The following is a 26,876-nucleotide window of genomic DNA, read 5'->3' on the forward strand; positions in this document are numbered from 1 at the left end:
TGCATATGGCACTAATATATATATATATATATATATGTGTGTGTGTGTGTGTGTGTGTGTGTGTGTGTGTGTGTGTGTGTGTGTGTGTGTGTGTGTGTGTGTGTGTGTGTTGGGACGATTAATCGGAATCGAGAATTGGAAAAATCGGAATTTTTATTCATATCGGTATCGGAATCGGAAAAATTTGTGTCTATTTTCCGATGCTAAAAATGATTCTTTTAATTGTCTTTTTATTTTATTTTGTTTAAAGCAAACTATTTCACTGGCAGTAGTAATGATAACATAATAAATATTTATCGCTATTAAACACCCAAACTAAAATCTTTAGCTCAAATCCCACGAATATATGTTTTATTTATTACAAAATATCTGCACATCGATCATGTGTTTTCACAGTAAACATGGAAAAATATCGACACTGTAGTTAAATATTTAGATTTATAAAGAATCGGAATCCGAATAAGTAATTGTATCGGAATCGAAAATTTAGCACAGAATCGGTAATTGTATCGGAATCGGGAAAAATATTGTTATCGTCCCATCACACACACACACACACACACACACACACACACACACACACACACACACACACACACACACACACACACACACACACATATACATATATATTTTGTATGAACACATCGACACCTAAAACAATTTCTATGACATAAAAGAAAAAAAAAAATCTTCAAATAAAATTTTTTGGCCTACCTTTTCAATTGTTTTCATTTCCATTTTGTTTGTGTCTTCTTCAAAACACCAACAAAAAATGTAGGTTATTATTATTCGACCTACCGGCGTCTAGTCCATAAGTCAACGTCGCTGACAAAAGGTCCGAAGTTGTTTCCCCGTAATCATCTACGTCTGATACCGAAATCTTGTATCTCGTTAGCGTCGGCTTACACAACGCACACTGGGTCAATTGTCAGTGCCCTTAAGACAACATAGTTTTTCTTTTTCCAGTTTTTTTTTTTTTTAAAGATTTTATGTCCTCTTTGAAAACTCGACCGCGTTTTCTTTTCGAGTCACTTGGATAACATAGTTTTGCTTATATTAGACGAGGGCACTTTGATTCGCTTGCTTAATCTCATCATATGGCTTCAGGGTAACAGAGCGGAACGAAAACATTATAGAAGATTGTGACACTATAACATTGGGGTTAGACGAATAGCAATATAAAATACCACTTACAATATATTGTATGTTTGAATGGAAGCGAGTGGCGGGAGGGAGGAAGGGGGTTGTTAGCGCGTGGAGTAGACAGATAGTAAGATTAATTGAGAGAATATAGACGTATAACGAACGGAATGCAAGTAGATTGCCAGATGGGATGAAAGAGAGGGCGTACGTCAGTAGGCAAGATGGAGAATCAAGGATCCGAAACTGAAAGAAAGAGAGAGTTAGAGAGAAAGATTAGCAAAAGAGAAAGAAAGAGGTAGGTGGGTGGGACTGAGCGTAAGTTGAGCGAGATTCGGCACAACTTGATTTTTTGATAGACCTGCAGAGTAGATAAACACATGTGCAAATATACACCTGTACAAACACACACGGATGCGTGTGTTCACGCATATACACATGCGCATTCATACACAGAAACGTATCCCTGAACACACACACATACGCAATGATTGTGTACACCACTAGTCATGCACATATTCCTACCCCCCATATATATATATATATATATATATATATATATATATATATATATATATATATATATATGATTAGTTTTTTTTGGAAAAAGAATTCCAGCAGAGTGCTCAATTAAAAGGAAAATCCAAATTTTAAGAGCGTACTTATATTTTGTGTACAGAAAGTTGTTAGTTGAGACAGATCATTGGTACCGTCGGTTTCAAGCCCGATAATAAGGCCCGTTTAAGGTATCCTTATCGAATATTAGCTGAAGAGAGCTTGATAAGGATACCTTAAACGGGCCTTATTATCGGGCTTGAAACCGACGGTACCAATGATCTGTCTCAACTAACAACTTTCTGTACACAATATATATATATATATATATATATATATATATATATATTATACACATATCTATTATAATAAAGCCGTATTCCTGTGTGTATGTTTGTTCACAATTTAATATGTACAAAAGGTGTTTCATAAATTAATTTTCATACTGAAAACGAACTTATACAAACTTTTGAGTTCTTTAGTTCTTTTCCACTGCAAGAATTAGACACCAAACTCGGTAAGTGGGATTGGAAAATCAGCGCCCCCGTGGAGGGACACTCTAACCTGCAAAAAGTGCGCCTCAGGCGATTAGCAATAAAGGGCGCCTCAGGCGATTACCAATAAACTCTCGGGCTTTGTATTCTCTCTCAAATCTTTTCTGAGCACCCTTGGGACAACCTTCGAGCAAATCTTCCGCATCTTCAGTTCCTCGCAAATAATTGTGTACAGTTCCCACACTGACATCAAACTGTGCATTTATTGTCTTTATAGGCATACAATGGTCCTTATCCATGAAATTCTTTATTTGGCCAATCAAATCTGGTGTTTTGACTTCCTTGCTACTACCACATCTCTCATCATTCCTCACAGATTTCTTGACTGCCTTGAATCTCTTATGCCAATCCAAAACTGATGCTTGATTCATACAAGATAGTCCAAAAGCAATCTGAAGTATTCCATACGTTTCTTTGACATTTTTTCCAAGTTTAAAACAGAATTTTATTGCATATCGTTCTTCTAAAATACCCTCACATCCAGATTGCATTTTTGAAATTCATCAGTTGTGACAATCAGCTTTTAGTAGGATGTATTCCAATTCCTGCTGTAGCTGTTCATTTAAACCTGAAATCATGAAAATTGGTCAGTCATCTCCTAAGTTATATAGAAATAAAATATTGAATTTTCAAGAGTCTACACAATTCAAAATGCATGTACCCCCCTCACAAAAAAAAAAAAAACTCATGAAACTTATTGAAGGCACTTCATACATTTCTTCCATCGAAACAGGTTTTATGTGGCATGTATATTTTTTAAAACCTGAAATTTGTTTCACAGGTAATTAATAAAAAAAAATGCATAAGCAAATGTATGTTACAAAATTATACATCATGATTCTGGGGCCATAACTGCCACGAATCACTGACATAACGTTTAGATGTAATTGTATTTATCTCCTCTGGGTAAGTCCATTTATTTTTTAAGTTTGTAGAGTAGCTTATCTCATTACAAATACTATGCTAATGCGTTTCACAGATGGGAATTTCTTGGAAAGAATCTATGTCCATAGAAACTCTGTTTGATTTTAGATGCACAGAGAAAGAAAGGGAATTATTTGCTGTGGTGGTAGTCAGACGAGAAAGATGAAAAGTAGATACATTGAATTATTCGGACAAGTGTTCTCATCTTGAGTTTTTCGGTCGATGTAACCTCGCGTATTTTCTCGAACTCGGTAATCTTTCTGTCGAACTTCGGAATCGACACGGAATTTCGAACGGAACCTTTTATTTAATCGATAAAAGTAGTACGTGCTCGTTCCGTCAGCCATGATAGGGTAGAAATCCTAAGTAATTCGCGATTGTATTTTGAGTGTTGCCCGCATTGGGGGGTTGAGCCATCAATCCACAGAAGAGTCCGACTGACAACTGAATGTACCAAATACTTTATCCAATACGCCACGCGCCCTTGCGTGTTAAAAATAATACTCAAGATAAAAACGGTTGTTTGAATAATCCAAATAATACGAATTATCAAAAGACTTAGAACCATAGATACACAGTCAAGAGAAAATTTAAAAGTAGAATAAATATATTTTACGAAGCGTCCACTTGATCTGCGCATTTCACGTAGAAGATGACACTGAAATAAAAGCGTGACAGACTAACGGACATATTTTAAACTCGAGCATAACACACTGACCAAGTTTCTCATGAAGATCTAATGACACATCTAAAATAAGATACGTCCAATCAATTAGCGCGTTCAGCAAAGAAAACTCTATAAAATGACGTAACTACTACCATTGGAATCGTTAATAAAAATTTATTCCCGGGTAAGATAAATGAAATTAACGGAACACGTTGAACGAATAATAATAATAATAATAATAATAATAATAATAATAATAATAATAATAATAATGATAATAATAATAATGATAATAATGATAATGATAATAATAATAATAATAATAATGATAATAATGATAATGATAATAATAATAATAATAATAATAATAATAATGATAATAATGATAATAATGATGATAATAATAATAATAATAATGATAATAATGATGATAATGATAATAATAATAATGATAATAATAATAATAATAATAATAATAATAAATAAAACGACACTATTTACTTGTTTCCCAACTTAGCAAGATGTTGTACTTGGCTGGAAAGTGAAGATAACTAGTTCCCTTGTTTATGAACAAGAGTAGCCGGAAAAGCATTCATATGCATTCCCCGGTGGAGGCGTGCTAGATAACTAGGTTTTTAAGCTCATGCGTTCAAAATTATTGATTATTTTACACCATAATTTTTTTACACGAAGTACGTCAAAATACATACTTCATCGTATCCTGATGCGGCACACTCTTTGGATGAATGCAGAAGTCTCTAGGGAATAACACATTTTCAATAGTCCCCATTCATGTGTTTACCACGCTTGATAATTTAGAAGCATTAGGGGTTTTTTTCAGCTTTTTTTACAAGAGAGTCATCGCTTATCAAGGCCCGAATACCATTCGAGGATAAGCATTAATGAGTATAAGGTGGTCACTGAGACAAAAGCTTAGTGATCGATGATATTAAAAGTTAGGTAGAATTTGTGCAAAAATATATCCCACTCTTCCCACATGTAGCTTCTGTTATTCACAAATCGTTACTTCTCTGGTACTGACCATGGTTAACATTGCTTAACTTCAATGATCTAATGAGAATCGATGTGCCAGTGTGAATATAAAGGTGTATTTATTACTTAATCTCGAGCAATGGGGCACGCATATTTTTTTTTCAATAGATAAAGATTATTAAATCGTATAACTTGCCATATCATATTGTCGATCACTTATAATAGAGTGAACTTGAATGCCTATTAGACACTGTCCTGGAGTGTGTAATGTCTCTCTGTACAGAGGTTAGCCAGGACAACCTTGTATAAGGATAATTTCCCCGCAAGTAAACCCTGATCAGATATTCAAAATCACATAGTGTTCGTAGCCCAAATAAGATCCCGATATGGTTAACCCACACTGACTTTTACGAGGAATGATGCACCTTCTCCAAGTGATGTTATCTCAATTAACAGCACGAAGCTGGATCCTTCACCAGACTAAATGTATTCTTGTCCTGGAATCCAGTAAGACCATGAGAATAAAAAGAAATATATTATTTAGATAGTCTTATGGAAAGGGAAATAATCTTTTCAACTTATTTACTGATCCAGTGTTTGAGATATAAAGGAGAACTTTAAAGGAACATTCGAATATCTAAAGATCAAGTGTTAACCCTGGAAAGGATTTTTTGACTTCTGAGAAGTTCGACTGAAGTAAAATGAAACAGCAATTAATCATTTAGTTTGTTGAAACGTTTTGCAACATTTGTTGCTTTGATATAAGCATCGCTTGCAGCGCAATGCACACGTTTGGGTATCTGCTAACCAACCGATTCTTAAATATGTAATCCCATCTTGTGTTTGTAAGAATGACGTCATTTTTGTCGTTCATGAGAATTAGCAAGGACATTTTGTACGATCATGAAACTATTAAGAATACGAAAAAAATCATTCGTTCACAAGCTCGATATTATACATAATGTTAGTCCGGATCCGAAGAGTCTATTGTTGGCATTGGTTTCCCCGATTTTTTTTATAGTCAGAATTATTTCTAGAAAGAAATCGGGGTGGGGGGAATTATGGGAGGGACCACGTGAAGGTTGCCAACATTGTAAGTAAAAGTGATTTTTATGGAATGAACCGGATTAGAACTTTTGACATGCAGGTAATCAGTTCGTGTCGTTAATCACTAGACCACCGTCACCTCTCATCGCCGATGTTAAGCAACGTAGAGCTCGGCCAGTATCAGATGGGTGACCATTTTGGAATACCATGCACTTTATGTGGTTGAGCGACGATACCACCGTGGAAAAACTGCAGAATCTTACGTCGTCAGATTATATATATATATATATATATATATATATATATATATATATATATATATATATATATATATATATATATATATATGAATATGTATAAGAGAAGAATCCGAAGAGGTTATAACTTTTATTTATTCGTTTTCTAAAGAAATTAAAAAAACTGTTTTTTTACATGTACATATTTTCGATCAATCCTTGGGTCTTCATCAGTCTAGTGAAACTAATGTGCATGCAAGGGGAAGGAGGAGAAAAGAAGGGGAAGGAGGAGAAGGTATTACCAATGAGAACGTTCCACGCCAGTCTTTATATATATATATATATATATATATATATATATATATATATATATATATATATATATATATATATATATGAGCAAACGTTATTAAAAACAACAGAAATCCACTAATTGGTTACGCCTCTTATTTATCAATTTTTCTAATTACCATTCCTGTGTTAAACCAAAAATATATTTTCTATATAAATCACGAATGTTTTCAATTATTCGTAGAATTATCATCGCGTGAAAAATTAAATGACCAAAAATGTTGCAGAAAAGAATAGAATTTCAAAATATAGCTATGAAACTTGCACGTGAAGTTATTTTTGTGTTACATTAGACACATGGGAACTGGTTTATATATTATAGGTTTATGCGCTTTAGTTAAAGTCTTTAATTGTTTTTTAAATTAATACCATACTTTAGAATTTATAAAAAATAATTGAGTTTCATCCATCGTCATTAAAGACCAGTTAAGCAAGATTCTTCGAATTTTAGTTTCTGCTTAAGACCCCTTAAATTTAAGCCTTAAACTGTAGAAATATTTTAGAATTAAAATCATGTAATGGATTTTTATCTAAATTTAAATAAGGATCCTAGATATAAGACTCATTATCATCTCTTGATTTTAATCTTTTTAAGAAGACAAAAAATAGTGCAAAACATGTGTTCAACGAATTACTGACAATAGGTGTTGTGTTTCCCCATAAAAGGACCTGAAACGAGTTGATATGCCGTAAAACGGAATAACAGAATCAAGTTACCGTTTAAACAGGCAGATACGTCCAACCCCACACCTTAGAAAATTTAAGATCAAAGTAAACAAACAAAAAAACACAAAAACAAGGTTCCTGCCTGATATTTGTAGAATTTAATTTCCTTACAACAAATTACATACAGGTCAAGGCTTTAAGCACTAAACATAGTCTACTGATAAAATACAGCTAAGCGCTTTTAGAATTATAGGTTAATGACGTAATTAATGAGCGAAGGGAAAGGGTGGGCGTGATTGGTATAATGGATTCCGGTACAGACTATGAAATCGAATATTCCGAATTTAAATATTTGGATATTGTTGTATGTGTTCCTTTAATGGGAATAACTTTGAATCTAAGGTTGGGAAATAACAATAAATTTATATAAAGGTAACTTATAAAATGCAAAGAATGGAAAAACACGAACGGAAACAATTTAGGACATAGAACGATAGAAATGGGTTGGGAAGTTTGCGTCTTTTATTAATTCATAATTTATTTGCCTTTACAACATTAATGGAAGTTTCATATCACTTAATATTTCGAGAGAAGTTTTCCCTTCCTCAGGTGTGTGTTCAACCTTAATTCAAATGTGAATAAGAACAAAAATGTCGTCAGTAGGGAGATTTTAGCCGAAACTGAGATGGGTTGGTTAATAATGAAATTAACTTTTAGTATTTTATTTGGAATAAAATTATAATGTGAATGTCAATATATATATATATATGTATATATATATATATATATATATATATATATAGTAAGTTATAAAAATGTATATGGCGATTAAGCTACACTGAATATTCCGCGTTTCATTTACTCTAGTATCCTTCAGGCTTATGCGCATAAGCCTGAAGAATCCTAGAGTGGATGAAACGCGGAATATTCAGTTTTATAACTTACTAACTAGCTCTACCTACGTATTGACCACTTTAGAAGTAAATACTTAAACTTTACGCATAAATCTATACTTTCGTATATTAATTTTATGTGAGTAAATTAAGTAGTTATATATATATATATATATATATATATATATATATATATATATTTCAGTTTTAAGAACTAGTACTTTACTTTTCCATGCTTAAGCTTAACCATATTACTTTTCATGCTTGCATTTTTCTATTGTAATATACACCTTAGTAAGAATTAAAAACATATTTATTATTCAGAAAGGAAACACAAATAGAAGTGAAAGTTCTTAATCAGCGGAGTTTCGAAGAAATACTTTTCTTTCTCGTCAGAGGGGAGGAGTTAGCAAAATGCATAAAGAAATTTTGCTTGTAAAGTATTTAAAGAAATAAGTATGGAAAGGATCATACTAACGTAAAAACGAAATCTAGAACAATGAAAGAGATGGAGTGGATATATATATATATATATAATCACATTTTTCTGTTTCAGATTTTATTTTGCTTATCTGTCTGCCCGTTATTACGTTTTGCTTCATTAAATTACTAAAAGATTCTAGACAAGAGAAAGAACTCCCTCGTTGATGGTGGCCTTCATTTAATTGAAATACGTGATTAGAAACTTAAGCGTAAGCTATATATTTCCTTATTTATCTAAAAAAAAAAATCACACCGTTTCTTTTTGGATCCAAAAATAATTGTCATTTACGTTTTCTTTGGTGATACTGCAGTAAGATTCAGACATGATTTCGACAGATACTAAAAAGAAAATGGTATGAATTGCTAGCCTCTTTCCTCCGCTTCGTCTGATTTTGTTTTACTTTTCACTCTCCAAAGCAATTAAGTTTTCACAGGAACATATTAAACTCAAAGTATTTTCCAACCAATAAAAATCGTTTCAAACTCTAAAAGTAACAAATATCTGTTAAAATAACAATCCTATGCAAACTTAGAAATTCTGATGATACAGTGGCTTGGCGAACAGAAATTATTTCTGGGGAAAAACCTGCAACACGACTTTCCGCATCAATAACGTCCATTCTAGAAAACTGGAATGCCCAACGTTGAAATTTCTTTATATCTACTGATATATCTCTAGTGAATTTAGCCACCCAGAAGGTAAACTCTCTCACTCTTTCTCTGTCTCACACACACACACACACACACACACACACACACACACACACACACACACACACACAGAATTAACTATATATCCAAGCCTAAAAAAGAACGGCAACAGCACCAACAACCTGAGGATGATCAGAAGTATCGACGAAAAGCACTAGAAAATATTGTTGAACAACAACCACTGGGCGCCATACTATATAACCTTCCAGCCGAAACAAAAAAGATCATTCGGTAAATAGAAAAGATTACCAGCAAAATTGTAACAATGAGGACCGTGTTTAATCTGACATGCATATACACTCGTGAACAAAAAAAAATGGGCCATAATTAAAATTGGAACAAAAAAAATGGGCCATGATTGAAATTGGAAAGAAAACAATTTTTAAAATTTTTATCACTTTTTTGCTAATGATTAGCTGTTATTTAGTATTTTTCAGATTATTAGTATTAAAGATGAGTCCAAGAAAAGTAAGACGACATCTTGACGAAAAAAATTCAAAACCGAATTGCAGGATTACGACAGGCAAATTTGACTTACAAGCAGATTTTCGACATTTTGAAAGAAGAAAAGGTGGCAACATCTCTTTCAGCTGTGAAGAGAATTGGGCAAAGGTTCGAAATTGAAGGCACAGTGAGCAGGAAAGTTGGTTCTGGTCGCCCCAGAGCATCCACAATGAAGGACGATCACAGGCTTAAAATGACCGTTTTGAAGGATCACAAAAAAACTTATGTTGACCATAGCAAACAATTCGAAACAGCAAAAGGAAATTCTCTTTCTAGAGTGACAATATCCAGAAGGATAAGGGAAATGGGATTTTCATCAAAAAGATGTGCAAAAAAACCTTTTTTAACTAAGAAGAACATCAGCGACAGAAAGACATTTGCATCATGTTATGGTACGAAAGATGCAGATTGGTTTAGAAATGTTTTCTGGTCGGACGAATCAAGATTTTGCCTTGCCAGTGATGCCTCTGAACGTTGCATCCGAAGATCCGGAGAAAGATTTTCACCGAATTGCATAAAAACCACAATAAAACATGGAAACGGAGGAATAATGGTATGGGGGACCTTTTCTGCTGCAGGAGTTGGGGAAATTATCAGATGTGATGCGTCAATTAATGCCAAAGAATACATTCAAACATTAGAAAGAGGTCTATTACCAAGCATCCAGAAGTTAGAAATGAACAATGACATTATTTTTCAACATGATAATGCCCCTGCACACACAGCAAAAGTCACAAAGAAGTGGCTTACTGATAATTCAATTGATGTGATGTTTTCGCCTGGCCAAAGCTCAGATTTAAACCCAATGGAAAATATTTGGGCTATAATATCTCGTGCATTAGTTAGAAAAACTTTTTCCAACAAAGAAAAATTATGGGAAGCAGTACAAAGAGAATGGAATAACATCTCCTCTTCACAGTGCTCCAAGTTGGTTGAAAGCATGATAAAAAGAATTGATCTTTTAAAAATATCTAAGGGCAATTCCATTTCATACTAAGTTTTTATTTAAGTAAATATCTTGCTCTTTATATTTTTTACTCATTTTCGTTTATTATTTAATTGCATTTTGTGTAATGCAGCTTTTTGTGCAATAAATTGTAAATTTCTTTCCTGGCCCATTTTTTTTTTGTTCATGAGTGTATATATAAATATATATATATATATATATATATATATATATATATATATATATATATATGTATATATATATATATATATATATATATATATATATATATATATATATTAAACTGATTTGATCAATATTTGTTTTCAAAAGAAAATGACGAAAGCATCGTCATGATTCTAATAAATGTTTCCAATCACTCCTGAACAAGGAACTTCCTCCTGGTTTCCTTCATTTATATCCGACTTGGTGTAACCACGTATGATACAGTTGATTTTCAAGGTTGTCTCTCAACCGAGATTTTTCTCTACCTCTTGGTATTTTCCATTTCCTCGGGGTCCTTTCTGTCGGTCTACATGCCCACCCGTTGTCTGTAGATCTCGAAAGATGGCCCGCGTGTCTTTGTTTTGCCGTTCGTATGGAAGTGATGTTATTCAAACTCAATGTTGCCCGATCTCGTCATTTTTTTTTTCAAGTAGACTAATGACAAGCACAATGCGTTCCATTATGCATTGTGACACTCAATAGTCTCTATCTTGTAAGAGTGTCTGCACGTGTAAATTAGAAGCAAGAGTTGTGCAATCGCCAACCACATTTCTCCTGAGCCGACACTGCCTGAATCCAGTGGCAAGAATAAGTCCAGGAAACGATGCCGAGATTGGCGGAGAGCACATACAGCACCTGGTATTCCCAAATGGTCACCCATTTTAGTACTGACCAGACTCAGCGGTGATATAACAGAAACCGCTGTGTCAGCACGATTATGCCGTAGCACACTCAGTAATACGTATTATTTGGATTTCCGAGTCTACTGTTTTCATCTTGAGTGCTATTTTCACTCCGATTCGGTCGATGAAAACTCCAGGTTTATCTAATCAAAAAGGTTTATCTAATCAAAAAGAGCCGATGCGTTATGGATAAAGTACTTAGTAAAATTCACTTGTAAGTTACACTCCTCTTGACCTTGAAGGGTCAATTCTCAGTGCGGGCGACACTCAAAATACAATACTGAATTATTTAGCACTTCACCTAGCCATGACACAGAACGAGAGCATGCTGTCTCCTAAAGGGTTCCGCTCGAAATTCCATGCAAATTCGACAAAAATATTCTTAAGTTCGACAAGATACACCTGAAGAAGGTCAGAGGTTACATCGATCGAGACGTTGTGAAAATAACACCCAAAATGAGAACAGTAGTCTAAATAATCCAAATAATACAATTCTCCTCTTAAAAAAAATCAGAAACATAACTCAATAGATGCTCATAATAGATGCTCAATTATGCTTTAGTTTTGGGATTGAGTTATGTTTGAAAATTCCATGTTGATTATCCTCATTAGTCGTTATTTGCAACTAACTTACAAAGTGGATCATCTCTTTACTAGATTTTGTTTATCTCTCTATCTCATTGCATGTTGTTTGATCTTCGTATAAAATAATGTTATCATTTTTGTGTAAAAGCGGTCAACTAAAACACAATTCTGACTTCCTGTTATTGAATACTCTCTGACTGTTTACTGTAAATGATTTGACATTTAATAGGTACTGAATTTCTTGATGGCCTGGAGGTAGAATATCAGCCTACAAAGTCAAGAGCACGTGTGTGACTGGGCCCGGATCTCGCGACTGGCAGTAATTGTCACTTCCTACACTGTTGAATGCATAAGCATGAAACGTCAGTAACAGTAGTGATAAGAATAATTTTTAATATTAGGTTGATGCAAAAATAATGTCGTTTTTTGACGTGCAGATATCTGATAAAAAACGACATTATTTTTACACCAACCTAATATTTATTAAATCGTTAAAGATATGTCTGTGTGGATTTTCTTGCTTTTGGCGCTTTACTGCTTATACGTCATCCGATCATCACATGAATGTTAATAACGGTTTTTCAAAATACATTTTAAACGCAGATTCAAACTTTTGAAGTGTATAAAAGTAATAAAGGCATTTTTTATTAATCCACGTTTGGCGATCGAATGTCACATGAAACTGCAATAAAAGGTTTAGACAAGTCAAATTCATTGCTTATTCTTGTTATAAAACGTCACGTGAGCAAAGTATGCTGTCCTGATTCTGTCTGGTTTAAAAGCATGATTTTATTGTTACGCAGTCACACACACACACACACACACACACACAAATACACACACACAAATACACACACACAAATACACACACACACACACACACACACACAAATACACTCAAACACACACGCTTTGACACACTAAAACACACACGCACCAATATATACATCCATATCTCATATTTCTTTTAGTCTGTTTGTCCGTTTCTCTCTCCGTTCCACTTTTTGTCGGAAACTACTCGCCTGATCTGGTTGAAACTTTGTCTGGACCTTTGTTATAATAAGTTGCAGCGAACTAAGTAGTATGGTATACGGTCGATACGCAGTCAGAGATTAATAAAGATTAATAACCACAATACCATATTTACTCTAGAAGTTTTCTCGGAAACTACGGTGCCAACCTGACTGAAATTTTGCATGAAATTATGATTAGCATTTAATGAAAAAATGAGCCCAATTTAAGTATATTACATCATCAATGGTGCATAAAGCATCTATTCTAATCATTGGACTATAACTTGTACCAGTTTGTAACGGGTGAAAAAGTTATATATATATATATATATATATATATATATATATATATATATATATATAAATTCAGGTTTGAGATTTTCAAAAGAAGGGACTAATGAATAGAACGAGGTTGTTAGATAGTGCTCGATAACAAGAGCAAAATATTTTTATTATTTTTTCGAGGATAAACAGTTACATGGTCGCTACAAACAGCCATCTGTTTCAGTTAATGAGACTTCGTCAGGCGACCCTGAACCATTCGACGCTATAAAAAAAGAAGAAAAAAAGAAAGAAAAAAGAAAGAAAAGTAAAAAGAATGAGCTCTTCAAAAAGAAGAGCCCAGTCTTTTCTTTTTTTTCTATAGCGTAAAATGGTTTAGTGTCGCATGACAAAATCTCATTGACTAAAACAGATGGCTGTTTGTAGCGACCATATGTAACTGTTTACCCTCGAAAAAAAAATAATAAAAAATTGATATATATATATATATATACTAGCTAGGACCCTGGCATTGCCCGGCCGTAAAATACTCTTAAATATGACATTTTCATTAATGCAGATTTCGTATTTATTATTATTATACTAACCTTGGTGGCCTGCGTTGCCTGGTGTTTAGAGGCGTCTGTGTTGAGCATAAAATAAGTGGAAGTAGGCAAGCAGGCTCGAACCCATACCACGAAAGAGGAAAAAACGTGACGTGTTCTCTGTTGTGCCCATCGCCAAACCGGAAGTGACAAATGTTTAAATTGATGCAAGACAATCGAAAAGAGTGTATGACGTTCGAAGATACGAGGGGCATGCAATAAGTAATGGCTCTGACCAAATTCCCATAGCAATAGAGCCACGAAACTTGGCAGTTATTAGCCTTCTTCTACATAGGAACTACCCAGAGTTATGCATTTCTCCCATCGTTTGATGCAGCTCTGGAGACGTTTTTGTAGAACATCCCAGGTTAGTCCTCAATCACGAATTGACTTCAGAAATCAAGGCTGCATCATCTGATAAACGCTTTCCTTTCAAAAACAACTTAATGGCTGGGAAGAAGTGAAAGTCAGAGGGTGAAAGGTCAGGAGTAAGGGGGATAGGGAAGGATTTCATAACCACACGCCCGTGCTTTTGATCTGGCGACATGCGTAGTAACGTTCCGATCTTCCAAAAATGGCAGCCTTAACTTGACGGACAGATGCCTCATCAATGGCAGAAGGGGTGACCAGGTCTGGGAGCTTTTTCCACAGACTTCCGGCCATGTTTGAATTCACGATGCCAGCGTTTTACAAGGTCATATGATGGGACATTATCACCATAAGTTTCTTTCATTTCATCCAAAGTCTCCTGTGGTGTGCGTCCTTTCAAATACAAAAACCGGGTCACTGCTCGACATTCAACAGGCTCCATTTCACACCTGACTCAGTCCAAACACCTGTAAAACAGACACCACAATTAGTTTAGAGCTGTAATTTGCCACATAACCCGTAGAGATATAAATAATTGCACATGCAAAATTTCAGCTAGATCAGACAACGGGAAGTTGGACAGGGGCATTAGTTATTGCGCACCCCTCGTATCGGCAAAATAACCACCCCTCCTTATAGAAAAGTGCCTAGTTAGGGTGAAGAAATTAATATTTATAGCCAATTTTACGATATTTGTTGTCCAACGGTTCGGCTTCAAAACGATACCGATCTCGTGAAAATTTGTTTTCTCCGTCGAAAGTTTTTGCGAGACATACATACATACAAACATACATACATACATTTAAACAGATAGGTGAGATTTATATTATAGATTTACATTGGGCCTAATATGTAGTAATGATTTAAAAAGTAAAAATAAACGAAAAACTAACTCATGCGCCACCATGAAAATTTAAAAAAAATGAAATTTTCCAGGTGAAGGTCGAACAACGGCATTACGAATATGATACATAACGTAGTAGTTATTGGTTTCTATTTTAATTATTAGCCTTGCAGTAAACATGTCTTCATAGCTCAGTCATTAACGGTAGATGCAAAAAAAGTCGTAAGCTAAACGTTTTAGTTTCGATTCTCGGTGATGGCGCACGAGTCATTTTTTCTTTTTAAACTTTTTAAATCATTACTATATATTGGGTCTAATATAATATTATAATAAATACGAAATCTGCATTAATCAAAATATCATATTTAAGCGTATTTTATGGCCAGGCAATGCCGGACACCCTTCTAGTATATATATATATATATATATATATATATATATATATATATATATATATATATATATATATATATATACCCACGTGCACATCTAGCCATTGATTTTATCACCGGCAGCTTACATGAAATAACATTTTACTTTCTTTTCAACTGTTTGAATAAAACTGGCTACTATAAAACGTGGAGGACAGGTAAGTGGGTAGGTAGGCTGAAAACGTTCATGTACAACAAAAGCCAAGGCTTACCTGTACGCGGCCTCGTTCTTGGCCAAGTTATCAACTGACTGACAGTTTCCGGGTCACTGTAATATATGGCTATCATAGGTAGGGCAGGTTGTTGCAGCAGAAGCAATGCTCCTAAACTACTACTACCACCACCACCACCACCACGAGTAATAGCAATAGTAGTAGTACTATCAGCTGTATAAGTAAATGTCGTTGTTGCCATAGTTAAGAGATATGGTCTACGAAATAATAGTGATAAAGTTTATGAAGAAAATCTTAATATGTATAATTTGGATTCTTCGGACTACTGTTCTCATCGTTAGTGTCATTTCTCACAACGTTTCGGTCAATGGAACTTTCGGTGTATCGTTAGGTGTTTCTTGTCGAATACGGGGATCTTTGTTGAACTTGGGAATCTTTCTGCTGAACTCGGGAATCTTTCCGTTGAACTCGGGAATCTTCCTGTTGAACTCGGGCATCTGCATAGGATTCCGAAAGGTACCCTGTATTTAATCCGCAGGATAGCAGGCTCTCATTAATCCAACCGTGACTGGATAGAAGTCTTAAGTATTTCACAATTGTATTTGGAGTATCGTCCCTACGGAGGATTGAAGTTTCGAACCCCAGAATTCTCCCTTATAGCAGAATTTTACCAAATATTCTATCCCCAGTGACGCACAGAGAACTTTTTCAGGGCAGGTGCTCAAGTGAAAAACAAAATACGACAACAACAAAAAAGACGACAAAAATTTAGTAATGGACACCGTAAAATCCTTTGAAAAGGGCACTTTTAAATCAGGAGTAAAACAGACAGGTGCTTAGGCAGCCCTATCAACCCCTCTGCATGCCCTTGCTTTGTCCACTACGTTTTACAAACTATGATTAATTATAGAAAATATGTTGAAGAGAAAAAAAAGGATAATCCTAGCAAGGCGTTGGAGGCTTCCCTAAGGTTTTTATTTCATTTAAGTTGTTGTCCAAGGTATATACAAACACCTCCAAAAAGAAACAACATATTAAAGAAACACGACCAATAAAACAACAACAAAAAAAAAAAACGAAATCAGCCTCGTTAAGTATTCAATTCCATGCGACTTACACTCCTTTAAATATCTCTACATAAAAACAACAACAATAAAAACACTTGTTTTTTTTATTTTCTTATTTTTATTTTTATACTCACGTTCACCCAAAAAAGGCACACGCCACTTGGACATAAGGAGGTTACTATTTGGGACCGTGCTTAGGGGGGATAGGCAAGATGTTGGTTTACGTTACATTAAAACTTCTGCACATCAGTACAATCGTAGAAGCAAATAGCAGGAAGGGAATTCCAAAAGCTATTAAAGTACAAGGCTTTGCAGTATTTAGGGTTTAGGGACCTCAACAGTGAATGGTGTGTGATTTTGATACTAAGCGGATTTATCAGGGATCTGCACGTCGACGGGGGCCAAGTGCAATGATTCTTCATTGCTGAACGTCTGTGTGAGTGTGTCTGGTCACGAATAGGCTCCTATATGGTTGACTAATATATAAAACTGATCAGATATTATGATAGAAGATGTATCGAGACACAGGAATGGGTATGTTCATTAAGATTGTGGGGTCTGCGTACGCACCTGGTCCACAAAGTATGGAAATAAAAATTAAAAAAAAAAAGTTTACAAGTGTTTTTGATATAGATGTACATAAGAATACTTTGATAAGTATGTTTTAACTTAAATAGGGATGGTATAATAAAATTGTGGCGTCTACGTTCACGCCTAGCCTAGCCTCCATAGAATGGAAATAGACACAAACTTTAATAAAGACTTTTTATATCTATCTGCGTAAGTATACTTTGATAATTATGTTTTAGTTTGATGAAATATGGTATAATAAAATTATGGGGTGTTCGTTTGCACCTGACCTCCATAGAATGGAAATATGTCACAAAGTTTTTTTTTTAATATAGATCCACAGAATATTGTGATAAGTGTTTCAGTGTGAACAGGTATGGTGTAATAAATTATGGGATTTATCTATTTTACTTTTACTTTCATCATATTTAGCTTTGGTTTTGATACCCCGAAATTCGAAGCTATCTCTTTACAACCCTTCCTTTTCATAACCTATCATACTCTCATAAATCAGAGTCCATTTGCTGTAGGCTGTTTTTGAACACAGTCAACGACGGGTACTTTTGCTAGTATATATATATATATATATATATATATATATATATATATATATATATATATATATATATATAGGGGAGTTAAAAGATAAGATCGATTCTTTAGAAGAGGCTTATCGGGATAATGCAAAGCTCAACAAATTGTTTTGGAACTTACATAGATTATCAATAAAATAAGAAAACGATGATATAAAAATATAAACAAATGTATACAGATTTATGCGTTTATTCAATAAAGATGATACATCAATTAGGAATGTATGATAAGTAAGAACTCTTATACGATGGTATTTCGAAGCCTAATGTTTCTCATCAGAAGAGGAGATGCGACGTTTAACAATAGTTACATTAGGAGTGAAATTATTGTGGTGTGAGAGATAAAACATTGAAACTGTTTGGGGTGGGAGAACTAAGATTATCTCTGTGATATAGGAGGAGGATAGCTTTTATTAGGTAGGTGTATAGCATATCTGCCATGATGGATTTAATGTATACAATTAAATTCTTGGGGAGAATATAGGATAGGTGAAGTCAAAGAAGATTCCTATTCAATCATGTGTATTAATGGGTTAGGGTTAGGGCTAGGGTTATAGCTATGGAAGTGGTTTACTTGAAATAGGGGATTTATGCTATGTCAGTATATTATAGAAGGGTTATCAGAAATAATAACAGTATTTAAATGATGTCTAAATTATAAGAAATAATACTATAATAAAATGCTAAAGGTGAGGTGGTGAATTATAAGAGATACAATACAGAATTTTTTTTTTAAGTGAATAATAGTACAATAGGATGGTACAATAAGGAGAGAAAACATACACAGGGGTATGAGATAAATCAATATAAAAAGATATAAGGATTATAGAGTAATAACAAATAATAGAAATATAAGAAATACAAAGTTATTCAAATATAGAAAAAAAAATAGATATAAAAAATAAGTATGAAAATATAAAAAGCCATCCAAAAAAAAAAAAAAAATGAAATAAAATAAAGTAAAAATACGACAACAAGGAAGAAATTACAGCGGGAGAAAGTTCTTAAAAGCAGAGGAGTAGAGATTTTATCCAAAGTTTTTAGATCCCTGTTCTATGCAAAGCGGTGTCAAACAATAATTAATAAATAAACAGAAGTTCCTCTGTGAGAAATACAGTCTCCATCCAGGGTAACGTGTTGTGGTTGGTCTCGGAAATTTTGAAACACGTTACCTTGAATCACCATTTGAATCCGATGGATATGGATGACTGTATTTTAAGTCCTACACCTTGGGTAGAGCACTACCGCAAATGTACCTCACCCCACTGCTTAATTGGCTTTCAAGCAAGGCTAGCTGTTTTTTTTTAGAATCGAGCACTGTAAAAGCAGTGGTCGAGTGTGTATTTGAAATGGACATTTTATAAGATCGTTTGCGAGCACCGATCTCATGGGCCCGAGGTTAGATCTGCCGTCTACGAACTCGATGGTTGTAGGTTCAATCTCTGTCTAGGGAAAGCTGCTGGTCTATCTGCACTAAAAAGCGGTGATACAGCAAAACAGTACTGTATGTCGATAACCATATATATGTATATATATATATATGTATGTATATATATATATCTATATATATATATCTATATATCTATATCTATACACACACACACACACACACACACACACATATATATATATATATATATATATATATATATATATATATATATATATATATATATATATATATATATATATATGGGTCCCATATGGCAACGGATAGCTCGTGGTAGAAATTGATGGCTAAAGTTCAGGAAGAGGTTCCTTATTGATTGAACATATATATATATATATATATATATATATATATGTGTGTGTGTGTGTGTGTGTGTGTGTGTGTGTGTGTGTGTGTGTGTGCATATATAACAATCAAACAGATCCACCGGACCTATATAATAATATATTTACCGGACTCATTATATAAACAAAGAAAATTTCTCCAGGAAAATGCCTGCTTCGGACTATGTGATGTGGATTACTCAAAATACAAATTGGATCACTTTACCACACTGCTATCAATGACATTCACTTCGGATTTGACAATGCAATTTGAATGTGAATTTCTATATCATTAACTTCCCTTAATCTATGATATTTGAATACTTATAAAACTTTAAATTGTGATTTTACATGTCTCACTGACTTTAGCAAATAAGATGTAAACCATTATAATTATTTGCTAATATTTTCTCCTCTGGAGAGATGGTGGACATCGAAATCCTCTCGGATAAGGAGTTAAAATATGTCAAATGTATTCTTTGTCTTACATAGAATAATAAAAATCTTTTGATTTGAAATGCAAACATTTCACGTCATAAATATTGAATTTTATTGAATGACTATATATATAGTCTTGGAAGTTTTTAACCTTTAAAACTATACAAAAAATATTTTTTATGATTCGTTAGAAAACCATCTAGTCAGTAAGTCATTTAATAACCTGCAATCACTGCATCAACTCGCTCTCGAATTTACTATAATACCAATAATTTATTTTTCAAGGGATCATCAGTTGTTTACCATGAAACACTGTTTCGGGGATTTATTCGGGGATATATATATATATATATATATATATATATATATATATATATATATATAAAAAAAAATATAACACGGAAATTACATAATTGTCGATGCAATAATTTATTTCAACCTTATGGTATTTTCAATCATCTAAACTAGACAATTACATTTTTGATACTGAGTATTAAAAATGTAATTGTCTAGTTTAGATGATTGAAAATACCATAAGGTTGAAATAAATTATTGCATCGACAATTATGTAATTTCCGTGTTATATTTTTATGTTATTGCTCTGTTTACCATATTGAGCTCTCATACCCGGATTTCCTCCTGGAATTATTCCATTATAACACTATATATATATATATATATATATATATATATATATATATATATATATATATATATATATATATATATATATACATGCATTAAATTCAGTTCGTAATCACTAAACATCAATAAAGCCATATTCACTGAATTTCAATTTCCTTTTAAAATCCCTGAAGCGTAAGCTATTTACACATTTTCTAAAATTTCGAATAATTTATTCTGCATAGTCTGAACTAAATTTTATTTCTGTATAACATCTTAGATGCGGACAGTAGGTCGAATAATCCGAATAGTAGAAATTATTAATCTTTATTTAAAACATTCCTAACCATATTATCAAATAGATATAACCAAAAAGATGAGAACACTTGTCTGAATAATACGAAATAGTATAAAATAATAACAGAAAATAATACACATTCACGCGCTTGAATTTATTATACTCAAATAATCACTTTAATTAAATGAATGTTTAAAAGAATATGCAAATTAGCTAGATCATTTGCAGATACGAGGGGCGTTCAATAAGTGATGCCCCTGACCCAATTCCCATAGCAGTAGACCAATGAAACTTGGCCCAATTATTAGTCTTTCTCTACATAGGAACTACCCAGAGTTATGCATTTCTCCCATCGTTTGATGCAGCTCTCGAGACCTTTTAGTAAAACACCCCAGGTTGGTCCTCCAATCACGACGTGACTTCAGAAATGAAGGCTGCATCATCTGGGACCACACTTTCCTTTCAAAAACAACTTCATGGCTGAGAAGAGGTGAAAGTCAGAGGGGGCAAGGTCAGGAGAGTAGGGAGGATGGGGAAGGATTTCATAACCACACGCCCGTGCTTCTGATCTGGCGACATGCGAGTTGTGGACTGGGGCGTTGTCCTGAAGGAGGAAGGTACCTTTGCTGATCTTGCCCCGCCTCTTGATTTTGATAGCTTCCCTTAATTTCCTCAAAAGTGAAGCATAATAGGCTCCTGTAATTGTGGTACTTTTTGCCAGGAAATCTGTCATCACTACTCCGTCCTGGTCCCAGAAGACTGTGAGCATGACCTTGCCAGCACACGGCTGCACCCTTGCCTTCTTTAGAGGTGGTGAGTCCAAGTGCTTCCACTGCATTGACTGGGCTTTGGTCTCTGGATCATAGTGATAGACCCAGGTTTCATCCTGTGTAATCAGTCTTTTAATAAACTTTGACTCATCTCCTTGGCACATCTCCAAATTCATCCTCGAGCACTCGACGCGTTCTCGCTTCTGGAATGGTGTGAGCAACCTGCGAATCAATCAGCATATACAAATGGTCATGAATGATAGTTTCCACAGACCCTGTATTAATCTTGACATCTTGGGCTATTTGGCGATCTTCCAAAATGGCAGCCTCAACTTGATGGACAGATGCCTCATCAATAGCAGAAGGGGGGGGGCGACCAGGTCTGGGAGCTGTTTCCACAGACTTCCGGCCATGTTAGAATTCACGATGCCAGCGTTTTACAAGGTCATATGATGAGGCATTATCATCATAAGTTTCTTTCATTTCATCAAAAGTCTCTTGTGGTGTGCGTCCTTTCAAATACAAAAACTGGATCACTGCTCGACATTCAACAGGCTCCATTTCACACCTGACTCAGTCCAAACACCTGTAAAACAGAAACCACAATTAGTTCAGAACTGTAATTTGCCACATAACCCGTAGAGATATAAATAATTGCACATGCAAAATTTCAGCTAGATCAGACAACTGGAAGTGGGCCAGGGGCATTACTTATTGCACGCCCCTCGTAAATGCAATTCCACAACTCATATATAACAAAGTTGTAATTTATTTTCCATTAAATAGATAAAAAAAAGCTTTTCATATGAATATCAATACACAAAACCCATCAGGAATATCTATCTATCTATCTATCTATCTATCTATATATATATATATATATATATATATATATATATATATATATATATATATATATTTATTTAATAGTGCAGAAGTTCAGAAAAACATTGGACGAGAGCCTAACATCATTTACTTTTTACCATTAACTGGTCCCCTTTATGTTGGGCTTGAAACCGACGGTACCAATGTTTTTTAAATAAATAAATATTAAGCTCTTATATCGAAAATGTTTTTCTTTGTAATTGAGCACTTTGTCGGAATTCTTTCTCCAAGAAACTGTAAATATATATATATATATATATATATATATATATATATATATATATATATATATATATATGTATGTATGTATGTATATATATATAGATATATACTCAATTCATAACATTGAATAAAATTTAACGTACACCAATGTTCGATTTTCCAAAGTACATTTCTTTTATATACACATAAAACAATTCTTCAAGCAAACTGTTTTACCCTCTTATAATTATTTGTTCTTGTTTGTTTATAAAACATTGTAATATTTTCTTCTGATCGTAACATTTAATTCATTCCAAAACCATGAATCGCGTTTTTTCTAATACCTTTAATTAAGGCGGGTGTTGAAGAGTCAGGAGAATTTAGAAGTTAAAAAAATACCCTGATAGCATAGTTGACTCTAGAAGCCCATGAACTTTTCTCTGTGGTGGTTTGGGTAATGATAGCTTCAGTAACGCTCCAGAGACTAACATAGCTTAATTTTTAAATCTTACCGAATTTCTTAATTTTCGAAAAGAAGTTTTGCACGACTTTTACGCCTCCTTACGAAAGTTAAATTCAAGATATAATTCTATAAAACCTTATGTCTATAATCGTCTTTCCAAATTCCAATCGTTGGTATCGAAGGTGATTTAGAAGGTTCTGCTATAACGGAAGTGACTGAGTTTCTTACAAAATCAACTGGAACTGTCTCGAAGGTGATGACAGCCTATGAAAGAGAAGGGAAAGACTCCTCCTCTAAATAGAATTCTGGAAGAAAACCGAAACTGTCTAAGAGAGATCGTAGAGCCGTCGTAAGAATGATAAAAACAAGAGCCCAAAACTACGTCCCCCAAATTACAGCAGAACTTAATGATTATCCAGATAATCCAGTTTCAAGAAAAACTGTTCGCCAAAGTTACACACGGCTGAATTTCATGGGAAAGCTGCTATCAGAAAACTAATGCTTTCGATTATTTTCAATTAGTTTGTCCTACGCCTATAGGCTAGCCTTATGTCAGATTTAGAAAGAATCAATATCATGAATTTAGGGTCAAAATTCTCAGAATATGGAAATGATTCAGAAGCATAGTATTTCCATATTTGACAAAAACTCAGCAGTTCTGCAGGAGTGTGTTTTATGTATTAACTAATAAACCACCCTCCTAGAACAGGAAAAAAAATAATTCCCAAAAAGAAGTTTTGCAACAATTTTATGTCTCTTTACAAACGTTAAATTCAAAATATATTGTTACTAAACCTTACGTCTAGAATATTTATTTCAATTTTGATCAAAATCCAGTACATTATTTTTTATTGTAGAAAATGTATAAAATTGTATAAAATTTGAGGAGTCTTAACAAGAAAGTAAAATTTAGAGAATCTTGCTTAAGGAATCTTAAAATGAAACTGACCTCCAGGGAATCTTACTAAATTGGTGTTTACTAAGTATAGATCAAATTTAATGCACATCTGATATATTTGAATTTTTAAATTGGACATTGTACTACGTAATACTACTAAACCTTACGTCTAGAATCATTATTCTGGTTTTGATCAAAATCCAGTACATTATTTTGATTGAAGAAACATTGTACTTCTAAAACACTTTAAAATACTCCATAAAAACTGAAATTTGAGGAATATTTATTAATTGATGTCTAATACCTATTGTTAAAATTTAATAATAATAATCGGAGATATATTTATTTTTATGAAGTACTTTGCCCCCTTTGCATAATATTGAATTAAACTAAATGTAGCTAACATTATTCATCCTAATTCCTAGCAGCTGGGTTTCAAAATCCATAATGATTGGTTAAAAATCTAGATGTGAATCTTATATATATTTTTTCTCTACATAATAAAATAATTTTGATTTTCCCCCTGTGTCTACAGTTCTAATAGGAAACTAAACGAACATTTCCCAAACAAAATACATGTATCATTTTTAGACCATACTGCACGAAACTATTAGTACACTTTTTCTCCGTATGCAAATTATTACATTTATTCCAAACAAAATGCCTCTCATAAATACGTATTCCCACAAACGCGTTCACTTTATCTATCGATTTCTCCCTCTTTCCCAATTTCAACACCAGAACTTTCTTAACTAATTTCTCTTTGATGTACGATCTACGGCAGACCTAAAGTGATATAAACAGACTTATTAAATAAAACCTTTACATGACTCTCCAATATTACAACACTATCGTAACTTATAAGTGCATTGTATTAAATAGTCTAATAATAATATGTATTTGTACTTAATATTACGAAACCACTCATTAAAATAACTTCTACATGATATGCATACAATTATTATTGCATGTAATGTATTCCATAACATCACGATTTTTCAACTAAAAACAAACATCAAACAGGATTCTAGTCATGTAGATAGACGATAACGATGTAACAGCACTTTTTGTTAGAAAGAAAGACATCCGTTAATCCGCATCTTTTGTACATGACTTTGTGCCTAACCTCCTGGTAAGGACGTAAATATACTTTACATGGCACAGTTTGGTAAGTTTTCATACCAGTCGGAGATACGTCCTTGACAATCAGTCCAACAGTGACTTTCTTACTTATCAAATATGAACAGGTAAAATTATAGAGGAATAAAAGGTGAATCAAGTAAGGTACAGGTTGTTTAAACGGTTCCATTTAATTTAGCTTAAATTGCAGTTTTTGTAAAAATGACAAGAGCGGCCTTTTTTTAGCGCCACTGTACACACACACACACACACACACACACACACACACACACACATATATATATATGTTCATTTATTTGCATTATATCCTTTTCAAGTCTAATATAAACAAATACTTGTTGAACTGATATTTTCGAAAATCAATTCCTTTTAAGGAATCTGCTGCCTATTCCACCCATTGTTTTAAATTATTCTCGTAACAACGATCATCGTTCAACTAATAACCCTTTTAACACTTATCCTCGAGTGGCAGTCCGGTCTTGATGAAGTGATCTTCATTCAAAATGATGATAATAATTGCGGCAATATTTTACAAAAAAAATCTGTCGACTTTATCTTAACAAACACCCAAGATTTATTTCGTTTGTTACCATTGACTTGCTTCCACGCGCGGGCAGAGTTAGACACAAGGTCAGTTTTGTGGGAGAAATTAAGCTGTCCTCAAACAGGTACTATTTGTAACGCAGGTTTAAAGTTTTGTTAAATTCTTGTATAATTTAAGGGCCGTGCTTATTTTAAGATAGGATTTTCCAAGTTAAATTCAAATTTTACGACATCTTTTGTTAGGTGAAAGTACATATTTACAATGCCTCCCCACGGGACAAAGTTAGACACCAGGGTCGTTTTTTAACGTGGAGAAAAGGTACAAAAATATAAAAATTGTCTCAGTCGTGAAGGATTTCTCCTCCACCGAAAGAGAACAAGAAATGGAAGTGCAGCATCTGAGGAAAAGATACTACACTTTGATCTTGACCAAAAGGCCAAGTAGAGAATAGGGTATTTATTTGCTCCCCCACCGAGCAAATTAGGCACAAGACCGATTTTGTATGTGAGGAGTGAAGGGGAAATGGGGACCAGCTCCCCGGGGAGTAGGGGAGCTGGATAGTGATTGGTATGAAGGGTTGCCCCTACATTAACCAAGGTCTTATATGTGGGGTTTACCCCACATATGGTCTTTGCTTGCAGTATCTGTCGGAACACTTTGTAGAGAATAGTAAAAAAAAAATCCCTCTACCCATATTAAGAATCGCCTTTTAAATAATAACGTTATTATTTCAGCACGGTCCGTAAATTA

The 26,876-nt window shown here is 33.8% G+C and overlaps 1 protein-coding gene across 5 annotated transcripts in view; it reads right to left on the bottom strand.

The window, feature by feature from the left end:
- The window catches only part of LOC145284526 (abl interactor 1-like), a 172,184-nt gene that overhangs the window by 140,331 nt on the left and 4,977 nt on the right, over positions 1 to 26,876 (bottom strand). The window contains exon 1 of one of the 5 annotated variants that reach the window (XM_080133414.1): positions 15,902 to 16,035. The exons of 2 other annotated variants lie outside the window; for them this stretch is intronic. The gene's annotated coding sequence lies outside the window, so the exon portion shown is untranslated. Of the gene's footprint in view, positions 1 to 717; positions 1,344 to 15,901; positions 16,036 to 26,876 lie in introns of those variants that run through there. 2 more of the 5 variants (XM_080133417.1, XM_080133415.1) reach the window with 2 other exon arrangements.

Source organism: Euprymna scolopes, chromosome 9 (assembly GCF_053919585.1).
Source record: "Euprymna scolopes isolate OS-2025 chromosome 9, ASM5391958v1, whole genome shotgun sequence".
Taxonomy (NCBI): domain Eukaryota; kingdom Metazoa; phylum Mollusca; class Cephalopoda; order Sepiida; family Sepiolidae; genus Euprymna; species Euprymna scolopes.